General features: G+C 40.7%; 1 pseudogene; it reads right to left on the reverse strand.

Annotated features, from left to right (window-relative positions):
- Window positions 1–4,709: 4,709 nt before the first annotated feature.
- On the reverse strand, window positions 4,710–5,649 carry LOC132028159 (60S ribosomal protein L7-like; annotated as a pseudogene).
- Window positions 5,650–8,743: the final 3,094 nt, after the last annotated feature.

Below are 8,743 nucleotides of genomic sequence, written 5' to 3' on the forward strand. Positions count from 1 at the left end.
GGGAGTAACTTAGCACCCACCTGGCCATCTGTGTGCCAGAAACGAAAATGAAACACTGCATCAGGGAAAAGGTATAAAATAAAACAGAACATCCACAATGGCAAAGTTTAAGTCACTTTGAACTCAGACAAGAAACGAAGAACAAATCCATATAGGTTTGAACGGGCCATAACGTTTACTACTCCAGCAACACAGTTTGTCAGGTAATCCTCAGATCTAAATGGCACCTCCAGGAGCACCTGGGTGCTCAGTCATTAAGTGTCTGTCTTCAGCTCAGGTCATGATCCTGGGTCCTGGGATCAAGACCCACATTGGTCTCCCTGCTGAGCGGGAAGCCTGCTTCTCCCTCTCCCACTCCCCCTGCTTATGTTCCCTTTCTGGCTGTCTCTCTCTCTCAAATAAATAAATTAAATATTTTGAAAAATAAAAATAAAAAAAATTAATGGCACCTCCAAACTAGTAAAGAATAATCCAAATGGTAAAATCATGACTCTCATACAAACATAAACAGGAGTGAAAGAGTTGGTTTTTCTCATCAATTAACAAGGGAACTCTGAGAGTTTAGTACCTATTCCTAGAACGTTCAGCCAGACTGGTGAGCCACAAAATTTTGCACAGTTTTATCTAGTTGTAGCTACTGGGAATGAAGATGTCAAATCAGGCACAGACCACAGACCACATTCCCTTACCCTACCGATGAGAAACATCATATCTATTACACGCTCTTTGCAATTTCAACAGTCATTGAAAACATTCATTATATAAAATTTGACTTGTACAATTGTCAGAATACATTCAAAATTTGACTAATAAGTTGGATGATCCAGCTGAACCGTCATCACCAGTGATCTGCAGTAATGCATCACTGTACTGGGGGACTGAAATCCCGGGCTTGGTTTCCAGCACTGACATGGACCAACTCTGCATGGCCAACACTAGACGTCCAGTATCTCATTCATAAAATGAAGGGTCAGGATGGATGGCCTCTGAGGGTCTTTCTGGCTCCAAGGTCAATGGCAATGTTGTCAGCGAAAGATCATTAGGCAACTGCATTGTATTCGTCTGGGCGCCTCTACAATTAATAAATTTCTGGCCTCCTCCACAGACACAAAGAGAATTTGGGTGGGAACCAGGGATCTGTGTTTTAAATAATCTCCACATTATTTTTATACAAATGAACTTTGAAAATCTCTCGTGTATAGGGTTTTTTCCTGGGAAGAAAACAGTTATGACTAAAAAATAGTTATCGAATTGTTCTGGTGAATAGTACACTACCCACTGCCTTTAGAACAAAGGTCATCCACACTGAAATTTGTCTGAAATAATGTTGAGAAGAAACCAGCTTGTCACTATTTTAAAAGTGGTAGTTTTGGGGGGGCACCTGGATGGCTCAGTTGTTTAAGTGTCCAACTAGATTTCAGCTCCGGTCATGGTCTCAGGGTGATGAGATCGAGACCGTCTCAAGCTCCGTGCTGAGCATGGCGCCTGCTTAAGATTCTCTCCCTCCCTCTGCCCTTCCCCTCCAACTCAGGCTCACTCTCTCTCATAAAAAAATTGATAAAAATGGTAGTTTTCTATGATACATGGCTCACTCTACCAGTCATAAGATTTGGACTGTATGCTCGGCCCCACTAAAGAACAGTTGTGAATAAATGTGCAGTTCCCTCTGCTCAGTCGCAGTGCCTTTTACATCTTTCTTTCTTAGAAATGGTTTTAAGACAATCAATAAAAACAAGTGCTGTTTTTTTGAAAAGACCAATAAATTGGATAAGCCCCTCACTACACTAACCAACTCAAGAGAAGACAGAAATTGTCAATACAGAAATGAAAGAGGAGCCATCACTACTGATCCCGTGGACGTTAAAAAGCTAATACAATCAGGGGTGCCTGGGTGGCTCAGTGGGTTAAAGCCTCTGCCTTCGGCTCAGGTCATGGTCTCAGGGTCCTGGGATCGGGCCCCGCATTGGGCTCTCTGTTCGGCAGGGAGCCTGCTTCCCCCTCTCTCTCTGCCTGCCTCTCTGCCTACTTGTGATCTCTCTCTGTGTGTGTCAAATAAATAAACAAAATATTTTTTTAAAAAAGCTAATAAAATCACGTTATGAATAATTGTATGCCCACATATTTTATAACTTAGATGAAATGGAGCAATTCCTTAAAAAACACAAACTACTAATACATATATGAGAAGTAGTTTGGGTAAGCCTTTATTTGTTCTTAAAAGTTAGATTAATAATTAATAACCTTCCAAAACAGAAAGCACCAGACCTAGATTGGTTCACTGGTGAATTGCACCAAGCACTTAAGGAAGAAATAATGCTAATTCTCTGAAAACTCCTCCAGAAGATAAAAGTCAAGGGAATACTTATTAATACATGCTATGAGGCCAGCATTATCATGATAACAAAACTAGACAAAGATACTACAAGAATAGAATACCACAGACCAATATCATTCATGAACACAGGCTGAAAAATCCTCAACAAAATATTACCAAATAAAATCCAAAATTGTGTAAAAAGAATTATACTCTACAACCAAGTGGGAATATTTCCGTTATGCAATGCTGCTTTAACATTAAAAAAGCAATCACTGGAGAACTGGGTGTGATGCATAAACAATGAATCTTGGAAAACTGAAAAAATAATGTTTAAAAGAAAGGAATCATTGTGATCTACCACATCAACAGGTGAAAGAAGAAAAATCATGTCAGTTGATACAAAAAAGCATGTGACAAAATTCAGCATCCAATCATAATAAAAACTCTCAGCACACTGAAAAGAAAGAGGAACTTCCTCAACTTTATTTTAGAACATTTCCAAGTCAACAATAACAACAAACCAGTAGCTAACATCATACTTAATGGTGAGAGACAGGATGCTTTTCCCTTGAGATCAGGGAAAAGGCAAGATGTTCTTTTGCACCATTCTTATTCAACACTATACTAGAAATCCTAATAGTGCAATAAGACAAGAAAGAGAAATTTTATATATATATATATATATATATATATATATATATATGTATGTATATATGTATCTATCTATCTATATATCTATATATGAAAGAAAGAAAGAAAACTGTCTTTATTCATGATATGATTGTCTATGCAGAAAATTCTAAAGAATGTACAAAATAATTCCTGGAGCTAATAAGAGAAGATATAACAACGTCATAGGATAGAAGGTTAATACAAAAAATGCAATTACTTTCTTTTAACTAATTTCTCTTTCACTGGGGAAAAATGTTAACCCAAAAAAATGGGCACTACTCCTCTGAGAAGGCTGTGGCCAAACTGAGGAGAAAATACACCGATAAAATCAACAAGACAGTAAACAACGTGTGTTGGAGAGGATGTGGAGAAAGGGGAACCCTCTTCCACTGTCATTGGGAATGCAAGTTGGTGCAGTCACTTTGGAGAACAGTGTGGAGATTCCTTAAGAAATTAAAAATAGAGCTTCCCTAGGACCCTACAATTGCACTCCTGGGTATTTACCCCAAAGATACAGATGTAGTGAAAAGAAGGGCCATCTGTACCCCAATATTTATAGCAGCAATGGCCACGGTCACCAAACTATGGAAAGAACCAAGATGCCCTTCAACAGACGAATGGATAAGAAAGATGTGGTCCATCTAAACAATGGACTATTATGCCTCCATCAGAAAGGATGAATACCCAACTTTTGTAGCAACATGGATGGGACTGGAAGAGATTATGCTGAGTGAAATAAGACAAGCAGAGAGAACCGATTATCATATGGTTTCGCTTATTTGTGGAGCATAAGAAATAACACAGAGGACATGGGGAGATGGAGAGGAGAAGGGGGTTGGGGGAAATCGGAGGGGGAGATGAACCATGAGAGACTGTGGACTCTGAGAAACAATCTGAGGGTTTTGGAGGGGCGACGGTGGGGGGGAGGTTGGGTGAGCCTGGCAGTGGGTATTAAGGAGGGCACAGATTGCATGGAGCACAGGGTGTGGTGCATAAACAATGAATTCTGAAACACTGAAAAGAAATTTTAAAAATAAATTATAAAAAAAATAAATAAATAAATTATAAAAAAATACTGACAAATTAATAATCCTCTGAAAGAAGTGGCACAACATATGCCTTTTCTTTTTATATTCCTTATTTTAGAATTTTTTTTAATTGGATGAGAGGAAGGATGCTGGCTACGAGTCTGATTCAAAGGGAAAATGGCCTAACTAAAAGTGACAGTCTTTTTTTTTTTTTTAAAGATTTTATTTATTTATTTGACAGACAGAGATCAGAAGTAGGCAGAGAGGCAGGCAGAGAGAGAGAGAAAGAGAGAGAGGGAAGCAGGCTTCCTGCGGAGCAGAGAGCCCGATGCGGGGCTCGATCCCAGGACCCTGAGATCATGACCGGAGCCGAAGGCAGCAGCCCAAACCACTGAGCCACCCAGGCGCCCCTAAAAGTGACAGTCTTAATGGTTTTACTTTAGTATCAGAAAAAAAAAAAAAACCCACTTTGATACAGGAAAATAGGAACTTACCCTTCCTTTATACAAATGGTGGACTCTCTCTGCCACTTGAAAATTTCAGGGCAGAAGAAATTGTGTTAAGACCTTTACAAAATAATTCTGATAATTTTCTTCGTTCTTACGTATTCACCTTATTTTTTTTTTTCAATTTGAAAGTGGTCTTTTATTAACTGACCAGATTACAGAAATAATCCTAGTAGACACCTTAGTTCATCCTAATAACCTATTGATCCGCTCTTCCCCGTTGCCAGCATCTCCACCTTCTGCAAAGCGGGTGGTCTTCTACTTCATTCCCCCACTGTGGAGAAGATAATTGAAGGTCTGTAAAAAGTTGCTTCTTTTGAAATGTCTTCCAATGGTATAGATTTCAGGAATCAGATCCTCTATGCAGATGATGCCCCGGTTACTAAGAGATGGAATGATCAATGTGTTATCTGTCAGGGCAATCTGCTTCTTGTTGATTTTGCCATAATCACGTTTGTAGATCAATTCATTCATCAACTGCAGGGTTGGGTCCCCCCATGCTCTATATGGTTCCACAGTCCTTAGCCTGTTAACTGTAGCCCTGCTGAGCTTAACAAAGTTGCCATTGAAGATCTAGTGAAGGCGTAGAACTCCTGCACCTGTTGAACCCTGGGGCTCACAGCACTGATACCTCTGATCCTGCTGATGCATGCTGATTTGGGCTCCGCCGATACCAAGAAGCTGCCAGCTCCTCTGCTAGCCATTCGAATCTCAGTTCCTCCCACCGGCCTATACTCCTTACGGCAATGCTTAGCTTTTTCATAGATAGGCTTCTTATGGACTCACTTTAAAGGAGAACCATTTGTCATTTTCCCTAAACTCCTTCTGCCCTTTGAAATATTTTTATGTAGCCTTTTAGGGCCTTTCGTCTGTTATCCAGCAGGCTGTGATTCTCTATGCCCACTCTCTAACTAGGCATGTGTGTCCTCAAACACAGGGTTGCGAGGGTCGCAGTAGTAATCACTACCCTGTTACTAGACAGCCAGTAATTGCTGCAATAAAACGAGGCATAAACGTTCAGACGGCACCTTGTCCTGGCTCCGCAGTTTCTGCTCCTGAAGGACGCTTCACCCAGCTTTCCGTGGAGCTCCACTGAACCGTCTTCCAGAACCCTGAACTCGGACATTTCTAAATCCTGGGGCTAGTCCCTTGGGCTCCACTGGAGGGACAGAGCTATGCGAACCAGGAAGACTTTAAATAACACAGTCTTTGAGCTGGGTCATGTGGGTCCCCTTGAGTCCTGCACCGCTCCCCATCGTTCTCCTGGACGCTCAGAGCCCTGGACAAAGGAAAAGTGTGCAGCAGATCACTGCCTGCCCTTGCATCATGGGGATGCGGGAGCCTTTCCCCAGCCCCACCTTGATAATAGAAATTTTGTCTGAACTCCTTCCACCTCCACCAAGCATGTGGAGCCTTCCAGGGGTGCGTCTTCAGCCTGCCCAACGCCCGGCTCTCGGATCCTGTGCCTGCCGACACAGCCTCCCAGATAAAAGATCCCTAAGAAACAAAACACCTATCCAAAGGAATTTCTGCCTATAAAGGCACAAAACAGGATCTTGTACCTTTTATATCTTTTATATCGGAGTCAAAGGACCCCGATTTTAGTTATTAATATTACTAAAACCTGGTTCGTATCACCAGCTTCCCAGGGGAAAAAAAATATTAGATGTTACAGCATTTCAAACTTAACTATCTTGCTAGTGATGCATCTTTTCCCAACCAGAACAAGACCCGATTTATGGGAGTACGTGCTTGAGGTCTGAGTACAGCGCAACCCAGAACCAGTAAGTTGTCTTGAAAAGCTTCATTTTTCCAAAATCAGTTTCTATGTGAAAGTTTGCAATGATCTGAATTTTTTCCTTTCATCCCTCCTTTTTTAAGAGCTAGCACCAGAGCCGCTGACAGACCTAGGCCTGACACCTACTTGTTGGAATCTGGGAAAGAGTGACAAACTTCACACCACTCCGGGAGAGGATCTCTTTCCAAAAAAACGTTCTCCTTCTGAGAATGGAGAATAATTTGCATTTTGTGAGAGTTTCTTGTCTCTAACCTTACACAGGAACTATCTCCTCAGGGATGAGAAGGTGAGTCTGAATTAGAAACAAAGAATTCTCTTCGGGGAATTCCTATCAAAAAGAAAGAAAAAAAGAAAAAACATGTCCTATTGCCTTTTCTCACTGGAATCCTCTAATAGAAATTTACACCACGATCACAAAAGAGAATATTCCAGAAAACTTCTTTATACATAACCATATCATAGAAAAAAAGTAGATGAACTTGTAAAAATAGAAGGTAGCTCTTGGGGCCAAGTATGCATTCCCAGGGTTCATATCGAAATCTCGCTTAAGCTTACCCTTTGGAGGATTCGTTTTGTGGGATTTAAAATGAAACCGAAGAAGTAGACTCAGGCACATCACTGAAGAAGTGGTGTGAGAGATATTACGGATGAGGGAAAACAGCAACGCCAGCATTCACTCTAGGACTCCACGAATGCCAACAAAAACCGAGAGAAGGAAGCCAACAGTCGGAAGTTATTGTCTATAAATGGACCAGATGTGCAAGAACATCTGAGCACCGACTTCGCCGAGGGGCAGAGCGGGAAGAGAAGCAGCGGCGAGAATCAGAACAAAGGGAAGCATGGGGAAGAGCAAAGCCCTGAGAACCCCAGCATACGACAAAGAATGAAAGTCAGGAACCCCACGATGACGGGGCGTTAGACTCTGCAAGGAAGGAGGAGGAGGAAATAAACATAAAACAGACCATTTTCACACGAATTGCTGCGTGCTCCTTACCCATCGAGAGGAGCATTGTGTAGCTACTAAAATAATATGGAAAATAAAAGCGAATGTTTGTAGAAGTTCAAAAAGTAAAATAATGCAAGAATCTAATTACTTTACAGTTTAGGGAGGATTAAAGGGAAGGCACAAAAGATTAAAGAGAAAATTGAAATGACCTCCTAGCCTTCTTCCTCCCTCGATTTCCGTAGGGATGCGAGTCAAAGTAAATTAAATGGTTATGTGTTTAACCAGTCAGTCAGGAAGGGTGACAAGGGACCTTGGGAACAGAGGGAGCGGAGAAAATGAATGGGAGACAAAGTTGGATTTTGGAAGATTCATCATGTTTCCCCCTAATTCCAGAAGGATTATAAATCACTTATGTATTTGAAGTCTTCACAAAAGTATGTCAATGTGACAGTCACTCTTCTGTCCCCCTATAGGACTGCCTTCTCGTATTTGCCACAGGCTTTCTTTGCTTTTTAGGAGAATACTCCGGTCTATAGAAGCTTCAAAGATCACCTTCAAAAGTATCTTTCAGATTAAAATGTCCTGGTTAGATTGGGGTTTTCAAGATCAAAATAATTTCTGGCTAGCATTTTTGAACTGCTCCCAACAATCTTTCTAAAATACCTGTGAAGGCCATCTAAAGAGACAAAACTTGCATGTCCAACAAAAGTAAGGCTCAGTCAGCTTATGACTTGAGTCTAGGAAGAATTTCTGCTAAGAAAAAGGTAAATCTGAGAATTACCATTATTCACTAACATGTATGTCCCCTACGCCTATATACAAATACGCAAACATTGTCAACCCCCAAGAAGACAGGCAAGCACCAGATCATTCACACCCATACTGTCCTCAGAGTATCTTGCGTGATAAAAAAAATGTTCGAGTTGTCTCAAACAAGAGCACATGGCACAGGATCCAGTAATCCCAGCTTTAGAAACCATGCCTAGAGAAGGAATCAGAAATTTCAACCGAGATGTATGGGTAGATGTGCTTATGGAACCTTTTCAAAATCAAAAGAGAAACTGACAGCCACCAGCAAGGGAAAATGTTAAATAAGTCATGATGCAGCCATGAAGTTCCTTAAAATAGCCATGCTTTGGAAAAATTTAACAACAGGAAAATATGCTCACAATACAGTATCAAGTGATTAAAGAGTAGAATATAAAATTTATTTGTGGTTTGAACCTGAATACATTAAAATCACACACACACACACATACACACCCTAGAAAAAGCAATGAGTTCGCAGTTCTTGTCTCTGGGTGGCAGAAATACAACTTTAATTTTACTTTTTATAGCATTAAAATTTCTCTACAAGGAGCCTATGTAGCTTTTATAGTAATAAAAATGGTATTCAGTTATTTAAATAAAACACAATTGAAGTGCCCATCACGAGGCTTGGACCAACACTGAACGTGGACTGAGACCATCGCGTAC

The sequence above is a fragment of the Mustela nigripes genome, chromosome 12 (assembly GCF_022355385.1).
Source record: "Mustela nigripes isolate SB6536 chromosome 12, MUSNIG.SB6536, whole genome shotgun sequence".
Classification (NCBI taxonomy): Eukaryota; Metazoa; Chordata; class Mammalia; order Carnivora; family Mustelidae; genus Mustela; species Mustela nigripes.